The sequence below is a fragment of the Biomphalaria glabrata genome, chromosome 6 (assembly GCF_947242115.1).
Source record: "Biomphalaria glabrata chromosome 6, xgBioGlab47.1, whole genome shotgun sequence".
NCBI lineage: Eukaryota > Metazoa > Mollusca > Gastropoda > Planorbidae > Biomphalaria > Biomphalaria glabrata.
The window spans coordinates 34,047,799-34,062,965 of record NC_074716.1 but is presented as its reverse complement, the minus strand read 5'-3'; the positions used below and the strand labels follow the sequence as shown (position 1 = coordinate 34,062,965).

The 15,167-nt window shown below is 42.5% G+C and overlaps 1 protein-coding gene across 1 annotated transcript in view; it reads left to right on the top strand.

Annotated features, from left to right (window-relative positions):
* Positions 1 to 15,167, top strand: part of LOC106066807 (stomatin-like protein 1) — a 29,179-nt gene that overhangs the window by 2,463 nt on the left and 11,549 nt on the right. The window lies entirely within an intron of this gene.

Below are 15,167 nucleotides of genomic sequence, written 5' to 3'. Positions count from 1 at the left end.
TCGAAGAGGTATTTGTACGGTCTTGTGTTACGTGCTGCCAATTGTACAGTATTGGCTGTTATTTCTTCAACTATTAAAGTGTTACGTTACTTTGGAGCCCTGAGTTGTCAAGTTCTTTAAGTTGGTGGTGTATGGTGCAGTTTGCAGAGAGCCTGGATAGTGAGATTCGTAACAACTGGTGTCAGAAGTGGGATCGGATCGGAATCGGATTGGACCGGATCTACTATGGCTCGTCTGAAACTGCTGTACGAACTTGAATTTAGAGAACTGAAGGAAGAACTCCGTGGACGAAGGCTGAAGGTATATGGTAACAAGGAAACTTTACAAGCACGCCTCCGAGAAGACATGTTGGAAGAAAAAGAAGATCCGGACACATATCTTTTTGAAGTCGAACCTAACTTGCTGGAACAGATCACCAGTATCATGCAGCAACAGATCACCAGTATCATGCGGGAACAGATAGCAGCTATGAACTCGGGGCTGGAAAACACCAATTACAAGATAGATGCCATGAATACCAAGATAGCCGACATGAACCAACGCATACCTGCTGTGGAGGAGAGAATCATAAACTCAGACGTTCGTTCAGATGCTAATACCAGAGAGAGGAGCCTTGGTGGTGATCATGAGGACCCATTGAAACCTGACGAAGCCGTTGAGAGACATATGCAAGTCGAGAGATACCAGCCAGGTCCGGACCTAACAGACGTTGGTCCAGCTACCAAGACTGAAGATGAAAGTCCTGATGGTGGTGAAGAGAATCCAAGGAAGCTTGACGTTGAAGTTGATGGACATTCGCACGATGAAAGTCATCGACCGGGTCTGAAACCAACAGGCGATTGGCCCGATACTGAGACGAGAGAGAGAGGCCCTGATGGTGGTGAAGAAAGCCGAATGGAGCCTGAAGCCGAAGACGAGGGACCTTTGCACGAGGAGTGTTACCAACCTGCCCCACAAGCATGCCCTCCAGACAAGGCTGACGATGATGACCTGTCCCACAATTCCCTGTCCTGTGAATTTGAAGCCCATCCCAGTCCTTCTTCGCAAAGCCCTATGAAGCCACCTCTTTGGTCAACAATCTTGGTAATCCCTGCCCTTACATCCTATACCTCTCCATGTGTCAAGTGGCTGTCCTCAGTACCGACCGACAAGAGAGCGATGCAACCACAACGTCACTGCAACAAGAGGACGATCAACTGGAGGAAAAGAAGAAGGCGGCGTTTGCGTAGTCCAAAGTGCATGGTGATCCTACCAAGAAATAACTGCAGCCACATGAAGACCAACTGGCGGAGAAGAAGAAGAAGGCGACTTTTGCTGAGTGCAATATGGATGACCATGCGATCACGAGGTCGATACAACCAGATGAAGGCTAACTGGAGGAAAAGAAGAAAACGTTTTCTAAACTCAACGTGGATGACGATGAAAGCACGACGGCGAAGCAACCAGGTTAAGGCCAACTGGAGGAAGAGAAGGAAGCGACCATTGCTGACTGCAACATGGATGGCTCCATCAAGCTCAAGAGGCAAGCCAACTGCCACTGATCGCCCCCCGCCTGCAGCGATGAAACTTTACAGCCAATGTCATGATGTTGATTCTGTCCGGGACGGACAGATCTAAGGAGGGGGCAGTGTTATAAACCTGGTGGTGGCACTGAGAGGGGTAGTGGTGTGTGTGTAGTCAGCCGACGCAAATCGCCCCCAGGCCAGCGCTAGACGAGCGGTCAAGCGTGACGAGTTACGACTGTCAGCCGAGTCGAGCGTCAACAGGACAGTTCGGGAAGGATCGCCGACGTGAACAGAGCTCAGGAGCGTCACGAGAGTTATAGTCATCTGACCACCTAGAAACGTCGATGGGCGTTCTGTCCGGTTCGAGAAGGCCAGTAGGGACCCTATATAAGAGAGGAGGTGTCGCAGTCAAGACAGTCGAGAAAAGGGGCTCAATACAGCAAGGTTCACGGCAGGGGTTCAGAGCCCGGTTCACTACAGTCCGGTCGACTACAGCACAGTTCAGCGGTGTGGTTCTGTACGGAGCATTACGACGGTTCAGTGCGGAGTACTATCAAGTACAGTTGAGACGAACGGCGTCTTGATCTTGGTCTGTGATCGAGTCCGACACAACGAGCCTAGTGTGTAAAGTCAGTCCTGAACTGTTGAACCCAGTGAAAGCCCGGAACGAGACGGAGAGGCCAGTGCAAGAGTTGATACGGCGGAACGGTGTTATCGAAGAGGTATTTGTACGGTCTTGTGTTACGTGCTGCCAATTGTACAGTATTGGCTGTTATTTCTTCAACTATTAAAGTGTTACGTTACTTTGGAGCCCTGAGTTGTCAAGTTCTTTAAGTTGGTGGTGTATGGTGCAGTTTGCAGAGAGCCTGGATAGTGAGATTCGTAACAATATATTTATATATATATATATATTTATATTTCTCTTAAAAAGGCCTAACGTCCAGGTGAATTTGTGGAGCTTTATCATTTATAAGTTGACAGCAACTTTAAGTGTTTATCCTTCCAAACTTTATGTAGATTTTCCTATTAGAGAGCTCTTGCAAACATCTAGATTTAGAGTCTATAGTATAGAAGGGGTGGCCCAATGGGAAAATGCGCAAAAAGTGGCGCACTACACTTCACCTAGACCAGGGGTCGGCAACCTTTCGAGTCGGAAGAGCCAAAAATTACAATTTACAAAATTTCGAAGTTTTTAAAGAGCCACGTTTTTTCTTGCCAACTATAAATAGTTCTCACACAATGAAATTTTTTAAATAAAAAAGAAGGAATTTCTATATAAGTAATGTTTTTCATAACAAATTAGATAATATACATATGACATTATTAGATAATTATTTTTTATTTCGATAACAAATAAAGCAATCAAACATTTACTTACACTAACTTGTACTTCAATAACAAACAATTGAGCAAACAAATTCAATGGGAGCGTTTCCTTTGCATGGTTTTAGAAAGTTAGGATACATTTGGCTCATACGGTAACTTGATGTTTTTAGTTTCAAACACGACTCTAAATTTTCATTTGTTAGTTGGCTTCTTTCTCTACCTTTAATTATATTCATGCAAGAGAACGCTTGCTCGCACGAATATGTCGATCCAAAGATAGTCAGCACTCCAAATGCCAACTTCTTCACCTCACTGTAGCAATCTGGAAGATTATTCCATGCGCCGAATCAACTCGCGGCATTCCTTTTAAGGCTGTCCACTTTTGTTGCGTTACGTACATGCATTTCTGGACCTCCATCTCTTACAACTTGCTTTTCAATTCTGGAAATTTTCCACTCCACAAAGCTTTACTTTATAAATCGATCAATCGCATTTCTAGAGATCCTGTATCAATTCCAGATGGTGTAGTATGGATTTCGTTACTATTTGTGTTGACATGATGTAGGCTACTAGGAATGCTAGAATAGTTTTGTTGGTTTTGAATTGCTCAAATCTGTCAAGAAATTCATCTTTGATTTTTTTTATAACAATGCTGAAGTAGTTAGTGTCAAAAGTTGCACTGATTTTATCGCGATACTGCTTTACACATTGAAAATGAAGTAACTTAACGCACTGTAAATTTTCTGCAAAAAGAATTATTTTTTCTTCAAAACAAACCAATTCTTCTACCAAAACATAGGATGGGTTTTCCTTTCCTTGCAGTTTTAGATTCAGCTCATTTCATTTCTCTGTTATATGAATCATAAAGTAAAATTTTTGCAACTATTCGTCCTTCTATAATTCGATGTGATAAATGTCTTTTGCATTTAGAAATGTATTTATTTCATTCAAGCACAAAGCAAAACGTTTCATCACCTTACCTTTGGAAAATCATAGGTCGGAATACTGAGTTTCCATTTCGTTTAAGTGGTAGAGTGCTTTTGACAAGAAGCTGTTAATAATCTTGATTACCAAATTCATGACTTCATTTATTTCGGTCGGAATCGTGCTTTGGGCACAAAGCGCTTCTTGGTGCATTATTCAGTGAAACGTAAAAATTTCTTGGTTTATTTTGCATCCTAGGGAAGACACATACCTGACAAATTGGGCAACTTGTGCCGTGTCTTTATGTCGCAAGACTAATCTATAGCAATTAGCAAGTGATAAGACAGAAGAAAGTTAAATATCTTCCACCAGCAAATATTTTACATTTGAAGACATTTTAGCTATTCTGTCTTGTACTGTTTCAGCGGATAGTGGCAAGTCTTTGATTTTAGTTTTTCCAGATTTCTGGTTTGTTTTTGAAATCACGAAACAGTTCTTCATATGCACGTAGGAAACAGTCTTTGACATACTCATCATTGGTAAATGGTTTGCCTTTTTGTGCCATTTCTAGTGGTATACGCAAAGCTTGCCAGGATAGCATTACTTGTAGATCGCTTCTAACTTTGAGAAGATCATTCGCTTACAACTCGTTTACTTGAAACAACAAACTATACGTCACAGTTAAAGCACGTGGTTGAGATGCAGGTTGCCGACCCCGGACCTAGACCTATAATAGCTGATATAGATCTATAGGCCTAGACCATGCCTAATATAATTTCATGGGAAAGAGTGTTAGTTAGTCATTTATTTCTGTCTGTTGCATTTTACATTTCAAGAGATAAAAATACTTTCAGTATGCAAAAGAGACTAATTCTTAATACACATCAATGGACAGAGGCTAAGCAGTTAAGGCATTTATAATCATCAGGCGCTGCAGAATATTTAGTATTTTTACTACTACTGTTGTGTTCACCCAAGACCGGATGCGGAGTCCCCTACACTTTTAAGACTTATTAATAATCATACTGATATCTATAATCTAATAGAAAGCTAGGCCTATATTTTAGAAGAAATAAACTTTATATAATTTTCCTACTTAAATTTAAAAAACAATTAATATGCAATTTTAGTACAAAAAGTGTATATTTTGTATGTTTTTGAGTTTGTGGTGGTAAGACCATGGGTGACCCATTGCCGTAGATCCGAAACTGCATTGATATATTACGAGCGTGCTACAAGTGGACACTAAACCATGACAAAGTTGTCATCCATAAAATGGCTTCTTCTGTCTCTAAAGATAGGCTGATGGATGCGCATCACGGGCTTAATCAAGAGGGGAAATTTGGGTCAAACCCTCCCCCCCCCCATCCGAAATTGAACTGGTGACTAATTAGCCTACGACAAGAAAATTTGAGCTAAAAGTTTTCACACACACACACACACACATATCATATAATTTTTTAATTTGTTGACTGAGATTTGAGATGTATTTATATTATTTTTATATTGTGAAAGCCATGAAACATTACTCTGCTTGGGATTCGTACCCGTGACCTCTTGATTGAGATTTGGTTATGAGCATGAAATCGTGACGAGGTCACGTTGGATTTCCGCCGATCTGCCAGATTAGTAGGTCGTCAGCGAGCAGAGATCGATATTTCAATCGTTCTGTTAGATCTTTTATGTAGACTTAGAAAAGCGTACATGATAATGATGAGCCCTGCGGTAAACCTTGCTCAAGTGTTCTTTTGCGAGATTTACCAGATCCATAGCGTGTCTGGACTGATACATGTTTGAGCATACTCCGAGGTTCATCCATTTTAGCAATAATCCAAGTCTCCAAACTATGTCGTAGATTTGTTTAAAATCTAAAAATACTGTCGATTCGCCCTTGCGTATTACCGTACCTCTCTGGAAACTGGAAACCGTCAGCTACTGACTGCTTAAACAAGATCACTTGATCAATGCACTTTTATGTTGCTTGAACCCGCCCTGTTCAGGTGCGATGAGTTTGCTTTCCTCCAAGTACCGCACGAGCCATCTGTTTATCACTCTTTCAGCTATTTTCCCAACACACGCTGTTAGGGATACTGGTCTATAGCTGTCAGGTCGGTCGGCCGCCTTTCCTTTCTTTAGTAACGGGACTATTGTGGCCACTCTCCAGGCCTTTGGGAATTCCCCTTGTGTCCAGGTCCTATTGAACAAGTCGCATAATTTTCTTTGCCCCTTTGGCCACAGGTTTATAATCATCTGGTTACTCACTTTGTCCGGTCCAGGGGCTTTATGTAATCTGCTTTGGCCAACTCCATCAAGGTAAAAGCCGTAGTAAAAGTATTGGTCTCGGCCTCGCTGAAAAAAAGTGCGTTTTTCTTTTGCTATCCTGATACCGTCTAGAACCATCGAAATGGGTGTTTTCTTGCTTGCTTTAGGGATACCATCGAAATGGGTGTTTTCTTGCTTGCTTTAGGGATACCATCGAAATGGGTGTTTTCTTGCTTGCTTTAGGGATGCCATCGAAATGGGTGTTTTCTTGCTTGCTTTAGGGATACCAGCGAAATGGGTGTTTTCTTGCTTGCTTTAGGGATACCATCGAAATGGGTGTTTTCTTGCTTGCTTTAGGGATACCATCGAAATGGGTGTTTTCTTGCTTGCTTTAGGGATACCAGCGAAATGGGTGTTTTCTTGCTTGCTTTAGGGATACCAGCGAAATGGGTGTTTTCTTGCTTGCTTTAGGGATACCAGCGAAATGGGTGTTTTCTTGCTTGCTTTAGGGATACCATCGAAATGGGTGTTTTCTTGCTTGCTTTAGGGATACCAGCGAAATGGGTGTTTTCTTGCTTGCTTTAGGGATACCAGCGAAATGGGTGTTTTCTTGCTTGCTTTAGGGATACCATCGAAATGGGTGTTTTCTTGCTTGCTTTAGGGATACCAGCGAAATGGGTGTTTTCTTGCTTGCTTTAGGGATGCCATCGAAATGGGTGTTTTCTTGCTTGCTTTAGGGATACCAGCGAAATGGGTGTTTTCTTGCTTGCTTTAGGGATACCATCGAAATGGGTGTTTTCTTGCTTGCTTTAGGGATACCAGCGAAATGGGTGTTTTCTTGCTTGCTTTAGGGATACCAGCGAAATGGGTGTTTTCTTGCTTGCTTTAGGGATACCAGCGAAATGGGTGTTTTCTTGCTTGCTTTAGGGATACCAGCGAAATGGGTGTTTTCTTGCTTGCTTTAGGGATACCATCGAAATGGGTGTTTTCTTGCTTGCTTTAGGGATACCAGCGAAATGGGTGTTTTCTTGCTTGCTTTAGGGATACCAGCGAAATGGGTGTTTTCTTGCTTGCTTTAGGGATACCAGCGAAATGGGTGTTTTCTTGCTTGCTTTAGGGATACCATCGAAATGGGTGTTTTCTTGCTTGCTTTAGGGATACCAGCGAAATGGGTGTTTTCTTGCTTGCTTTAGGGATACCAGCGAAATGGGTGTTTTCTTGCTTGCTTTAGGGATACCAGCGAAATGGGTGTTTTCTTGCTTGCTTTAGGGATACCAGCGAAATGGGTGTTTTCTTGCTTGCTTTAGGGATACCAGCGAAATGGGTGTTTTCTTGCTTGCTTTAGGGATACCATCGAAATGGGTGTTTTCTTGCTTGCTTTAGGGATACCAGCGAAATGGGTGTTTTCTTGCTTGCTTTAGGGATACCATCGAAATGGGTGTTTTCTTGCTTGCTTTAGGGATACCATCGAAATGGGTGTTTTCTTGCTTGCTTTAGGGATACCAGCGAAAAATGTGTTCATTGTTTCTGCCCTGTTGCCGTCAATTATTATGGGGCCGTTTTCTGTCTGTAGACGTGCCGCGAACTTTGGCGACCACTCCGGTCAGATTATCAAGTAGCCTCCTCGTCTTGCGCCCGTCCGCTAGATCTGGGCTCGCGCAGACGTTGGCCCACTTGGTCAACGATTCTTCTGCCACGGTCTCTTTTACTAGCGTAATGGGTCTGGTGTACTCTCTTCTCGTTTCTGCTGTTTTGTGCTTAGCGTGCAGTTTTTCTCTGTCTGGTGAGACGTGCTAATGCTGTTGACCAGAATGAGCTGTACCTGCGTTTGCCATTGGTCCGTGGAATAACTTTTCGAGCGGGCGTCAAGATAGCTTTCACAAAGAGGTCGAATTGCTCAAAGTTTATATCAACTTTTTCTAAGAGCGTATCCGATACACTCTGGAAGCCGCGCCAATTTGCTTTCTCGTATAGCCACTTTCGTTTTTGAGATGCTATTTTCTGTTTTTCTGAGATCAATAGAGACCAGCAATGGCAGGTGATCGCTTCCGACATCCTCGAGCACATCCACTCTACTTTGCGCAACGATGTCCGCAGACACAAGACACAGATCGGGTTTTGACTCTGTGACAGGTGGGGAAATGTGATGTGTGTTTGGCGCGTTTTATGTCTAGGGGATGATTATTTTTAAAGCTATCACACACCAACCTATCAGCATATGAATCGGGAGCAGACACGCAATGAGACAAAGCAATGAAAGATAGATACAAAAGTTAAAAATGAAGAATATTTATTTACATAAATATACATATAAGAATAAAAAGGGGAAGGGTTTGCATCTATCTCTAATTAGTAAGGTATTTTGATCATCACTCGTGCATTTAATAAGAGAGTATGTCACTTTGTCCTCTGACTTAGCTGGTTGTCCTGTTGATGTCGCAGCTGGCTGTGTCCTGGCTTGAGGTTCTGCAGCTGGAGGTGGCGCTCTAGCGGATAGAGGGACGCCGGTGATATAGTTCTTGTGGAGTCTCAATCCCCAAAATCTAATATCTGTAGTGGGCACAGTAGGGCGGGTGGCCGGCTACCGTGGGCACAAGGTTACTGCGGGCAGAGCTGATCTGCCGTGGGCCGCGTAGTTGACAGGATATGTCCAGTGAGTTGCAGAGGGTTGGCGTAGCTATGACGTCTCACACAGATCTGAATCTATAGGGACGTCGCACCTAATAGCTTGACAGGTGGGCTGTCGAATAGGCGGGCAATGCCGATAGCGCCGAGTAGTAGAGTTGAGTAGATCTCAGTAGGCAAGTGCAGTGCTGAATAGCACTAAACACATAGGCAGTAGTTGAGTGGCGTCGAGTAGACACTGAACAGCAAATAGCAAATAAATAGGCAGGTCAGTGAGCTAGTGCAGTGCTGAATAGCACTAAGCACAAAGATAGTAGGTGATTCTTGATATCAACTAAATAGGCAGGTAAATAGGCAATAGGCAGACACCTGAGGGAGGCTGCGGATAAATAAAGACAAGTTAGGACATGTCTCTCATGCAACTTATCGATGCCCTCGACTGAGGTGCATTCGTCAGATTGGTAAAATTGCTTTTGAGCACAAAAGGGGAGATGATGACAAATGGGATTTGGAATAATAGATGGCTGATAGTAGCAATATGAAAATGTACATAAAAGGGAAAGTAATAATATAAAATGTACATAGAAGGGGAAATAATAATCTCAAATAAACAACACAGGTGGATAGAGAAAGAGAAGGGGGGGGGGAATGGGCGGTGGTCAGCGACCCAGACGATTGTTTACATCTGACCGTGGGTCGAGAACAATGGAGCGCGCTTGAATGGAGAGGGTGTCCGTTCAAGCGGCGCAACTCTCATTAGAGTAAAATTAGTAAAGGGGAGATAATTCATAACTCTTTTCTAGACGCAGTATTAGTGCGCTAGTAAAATTATCACGGTTGTCAGCCGAGATAAGGAAAATAAAATAAGATGTACAAATATATACATGGTTGCATCAACGATCAATTGAGCAACGTATCATTAATAGATTAATGCAATCCATAAATAAATACATAGGACATGTTTACGTTTTCTACTTACGCCAGTGAGAAATACACAATGCACTAATTAAATATAAATGAACTAAGCAAAATACACATGATAAAATCCAATGGAAATATACACAGAGTAATTAAGATGGAACTTGTGATTAAGTTCGGCTTACCACCAGGTATTCCTCTAGGAGTGAGAATAAATGATATAGTCCAGACTCGATAGCTCAGCTCGAATGAGAATGAAAGAGAGTCTGATTTGAGTTGGTTTACTTTATATAAGCCTGGAAAGTGCGGGCGGACACAGGAAATGCCCTAGGCTAAGATTTATCTTACACGTGGGTGGTTTTGACTCGAGGTGGGAGCCGCACCTTGGAATATCACGCGAGAGAAGGGGGGGGGGTTAGCTTGCATTCAAACCAAGGTGGTGTGAACCGCGACCGTCCTTCAGACATCCGGCGGGCAAGACAAAAGAGATTGTGTGTTTACCTTTCCCCGATCAAGGGCAGATAAATGAAAGGACGCGCTTTAGCTATCTCCAATGTGGTCAACTAAGTCTAGCCTGGAGCGGAAAAGGTGTGGCGGGTGAATAATTTAGGGGTAGGATGGGGAAATAATTAAAATAAAATAAATAAATAATGAAAAATTATAATTAATGCTGTGATAATTTAGAGTGACTCTGACAGCGAGTTTTTGACTTGTCACAGACTCCCCTCCGTGACCCGTGTGTACGAATGTTGTAGGGGAATCGCAGTCCTGAAGTAGAATCATGTTAGACCCGTCGCACAGTCCCGGAGGGATCGTTCGCTTAACAACCCCAAGCTTGTGACTTGGCGTTGAAATCTCCCGCCAATAGGGTTTTGTCGTAGGCGTGTCCTTCTATGTCGAGCAGAGGGTTCCGTCCTCGGAGGGTTATTAATGTTCACGCATGTAAATTTTAAGCCACTTTTGTACACCGCCATCGTTAGCGTGTCGGTCCGTCTAGGTCCTATTGAGGTGGTCTCCACTACACGAGCAAGTAGTGGATTCCTGACGAATATGACTACACTAGACATTTCTCGCAAGAGCATCGGTAGGCCGTAAGCCCCGAGAGCAGGAGGACATCAATGCTAGGATGCACCTGTGCTGCACATCTGGATTTGCACATTCAACTACTTACATCGCACTTATTCACCAGCTCGAGGATGCACGTATGTTGCACGAAGACCCTTGTTGCACAACCTACATTGCAATTATAAAATAACTTAATTTACAAATGTATGCAGTACATTCTACGTGGTACCAATTTCTATAACATACGCATATACTTTTGAATCTGCATCACATTTGGAGTGTTTATACATTCATTTGTAGAATTGGCCTATCTGTTGTTAATTTTATAATTTAGACATCCTAGTAATGTTTTTCTAAAATGAATATTTAAATCTTAACACACATAAATGGGAAAATTTAATTTAATTGCCCAATAAACCATTCAGAGTAAAGATGAAGGAATTTTAAAATTTTAAAAATTCGTATCTAAGTAGCATTTATTTAAATATATTCTGGTTATTTCCCCTGAGTTCAGTAGTCTACCATAGTTCTGTCGGCAATCTCGGTCGTTACGATATATCGAAGATCTCTCTTTTAGCTATCCCCATATAGTTCCATGGAAAGATACTTTAGTTAGCTGTGACCTTATTCTAGTAATTTCAAATCAACGAAAAAATCACACATTGTTCACGTGTTAATTAATAATTAGATTTTGAAGTCAATGTCGCTGACGTCTGTTTCTAGAAAATGAGAAATCTGGAGAGAGAAGATTCTATGTTCTGTGAGAATCTATTGTAAATGTATAAATAGAAGATTTGTTTAGCTTGGGGCCATTTAGGTCCTAGATTAAGTCATTAGAGTTTTAGACTTAGCCTACGTATACTTGCTTACTTAACAACCCGTCCCCCATATTGGAGTCACTGGCGGATCCAGGAGGTGAAGCATCAGGGGATATCTTCACATCGCCTTCTCCACCACCACTCGACCAACCTCTGGGAGGTGGGGGGGGGCAAATTTTAGAAGAGAAATCTCACAATTTTTACACGAATTCTTACGAGGGTATATTGATATTTAAACCCATTGTATATTATGTCGCACCAAACTCTAATCGCAAATTAAATCATTAGTAAACATAAAATGAAAGAGTGTAGGACGGTTGTGACGGGTGATAAATGCTACCGCCCCCCCCCCCCCCCCGGGACAGACCAATAGTTTAAATTTCTTTTCTATTTTAGTGAAGAAAATATACACAGCCAGTCTTTAATATATAATAAAATATACTAAATATTAAATTCTTATATCCAGTCACCCCACCCCTATACTCTATTGTCAAATGCAATCATCAGCAGAATCAGACCTAAGGGCGCCCGTTTGGGCCCCTCAATGTTTGCCCCATACTGGCCCCATCAGGGCTTCATCTGGGCTCCCTGATTGCGCCCAGACTCGCCCCTTAAAGGCCCCATTTGAGCTTTCATTGATTCACCCCAAAGGGCCAAGTATCTTTCCTCTGTTGGGGCCCACAAGTCCTTCCCCTTACTGGCCCCACATGGTTTTACAAGGGGATTTTCTGCCCCCCCCCCCCCCAACTGAGCCCAATCTCAACTCTAAGGGACCACGTTTGGGCCATTGTTCATCCCCTAATGGGGCCCATGTGGTTATTAGCATGGGCTTGCTCAGTTGGGGCCCTAACCGGGCCCAAAATCTTTGCTATCATGGGAGAGGATTCTTACATGACTAATCGAATCCATCTACCTCCCACTTCCCTTTTCCAATGAAAACATGACAGAATAGTCAAATATATATGGCGTCAATGTAATTGTGTATCAATTCGTCATAATAATTTAAAGAAAGACTTTGTTTTGGAAAATGTAGAAATCATGAGAGGCTTTTAAGTATAACAGTAAAAATTGAGATGAGTTTTGAGCCCAAATATTTTTTCCTAGTTTCCTTCTTCCTAACTTTTACTCAATCAGATTTTTTTCTATTGCATAAATAACTTTGGGACTATAACTCACAATTTATACTAGAACAAAATTTATTATAGAGGCCACATTCGAGTTCACACTCGGTGGGCTGCGACTCCAACATCAATATACGCCCCAATATCTAGGGGTCACCCAAGATAGAAAATTGGCAATGCACTAGCACATCCAGACGTTGAAAGAAAGGCTTCGGAGAAGTAAGCGCTACCTAGAAAGTTATGCAGCACAAAGCAGGGTGCCAGAGCTGACATATATGCTAAGCGCACTATACCAAGGAGCCTTCCGATAAAAAATTGAGTACATCTATACTATCCCAGTTAATTCAACCACTCGCTCGTATGGGCAGGGTTTAATCCACGAAAGTGGAGTGAGGCAGGAGACCTTTTTTTAAAGGTACCAAAATACAAAATACAAAAAACAGAAATGGAAAAGTGGTTTGAGTGCTGGGACAAGTCCCAAAAAGCCCGTGGAGTCTGGGAGCGCATGAGGCGCCCTGACCGCACTTTCCCGCGGTGGAGGCTTGAGCCTCTCAAGCCCTCACTCTAATGGAGTTTGACGATGATGATGATACTGTCCTAGTATACGCAAGTATTTGCGAAGTCTCTCGAATCATTCGATCGAGTGCAGGCTCAGACCATAAGTTTTATTTGCGACACCTTTAAGACAAGACCAACAAACGCCGCACAAATATTCAGTAATGTGGCTTTCTTTAAGAAGAGAGAGGGGGGGGGGGTTACTAAAAGCGTACGAGCACTATATATATATAAAAGGATCGACTTGCGATTTCCCACATCCATATTAGTTCGGGAATGAAGAGAAAAGAACTGCATTAAAATGTAGTCTTTCTTACACATAGCGGCTCATTTATCAAAGCAAGCTTGACTCTCCTCTGAACGTATACCTATGAAATGATTCCCTACGTGGAGGAGATTGCCCACCCCACAGGACGGAGCCACCTAGGCTAGACACATATATTACAATATTGCAAAAACTGACATCAAAAACGCTTAAGTCCTACCCATCAAATGCCTTCAACAGTACTTCAACTGTTACACCTATAAGGGCTAAGTGTCTGTGATGAAGCCACTGGCGGATCCAGGGGGGGGGGCGGTAGGGGCGATCGCCGCCCCCCCCACTCGGCCGACCCCCCCCCCCCTCCCGAAGGGGGGAGGCGGACGAATTTTTGTATAGAATTCACACAATTTGTATACGAATTTATTACTTATGTTAATAATATATACTAATTATTTATATTTCAACCTATTTTTAGATTATTTCGCCCCCCCCTTCTAGTATTTTGGCCGATTTCGTAGGGTCGGGAGGGGGCGATGGCTTCAATCCGCCCCCCCCACCATAAACTTTCCAGTGGGGGGGGCGATCCTATTTATTTGCAGAAATCACAGCTTGGTAATAGAATCAATTAAATATCTATATGATTATATTATGTCGTTCATCTTTGGCCGATTGGAAGGGGAGGATCGAATACCTCTACTGCCCTTCCCATCTAAACCCTTTGAGTGGGGGGTTAGGGTTAGGGGTTAGGGTTTAGGTTTAGAGTTCAAAAGCCAGATAATCTTTTCCTAGTCGACCTTTTCCAACCTTTACTCTATCTCATATTTTTCTAGTTAAATAAATTTAGGACTATAACTCACAATGTATGCTACAATTTTATTGAATATTATTAATCGAATATTTTTTTTTCGTCGGCGATCCTCAAAACCTTAATCTAAATATGTGGGGTATCTTATCTTTTCAAAGAACAAATCGGTTGTATTTGCAATGTATTTAAGGGACTATAAATTCATATTATAATATTTTTCCACATTATTCAAAAGGTCCTTTATAATAGATTGAATATTGAGCTGTAGGTCAGGAGAATGCGTTACTGCAGTGAAGAATGCCAAAAAACGCTTTTAGCATTGAGGCTTCGCCCAGAACCTCACTGATGAATAATAAGCTGTAGATGTCAGGAAAATGCGTTTCAGCCGTGAAAAATTCAAGGAAACGCTTTTGGCGTCGGGGCTTCGCCCCGAACCCCATTGATAAACAATGAACTGTAGATGTCAGGAGAATGCGTTTCTGCAGTGAAAAATGCAAGAAAACGCTTTTTGCGTTGGGGCTTCGCCCCGAACCCCACTGATAAATAATGAGCTGTAGATGTCAGGAGAATGCTTTCTTAGACCCCCAAGCTTGCAAGAGAAAGGCCTCAACATGACTTTTTTTTCTGTTGTTTTTTTTTCGCCGAAGATTGAGATACAGTCTTATTTTATTCTCACATATCGAATATATTATATATGTATATATTTTTTTCCAAACCCTAACCCTAACACCCAGTAAACCCTAACCCTATGCATAAACGTGCGTACAGCATATACGCACGTTTATGCATAGGGTTAGGGTTTACTGGGCGTTAGGGTTAGGGTTTGGAAAAAAATCGCCCCCCCCCCCCACGCCAAAGTTCTGGATCCGCCAGTGGATGAAGCACCCCACTAGATCCGGGTATGGGACCCTAGCAGTCTACCCAACAGGACTGACCCAGACAAGCTCTCTGGTCCATATGTGGCTTCGCCGCATGCTCCAC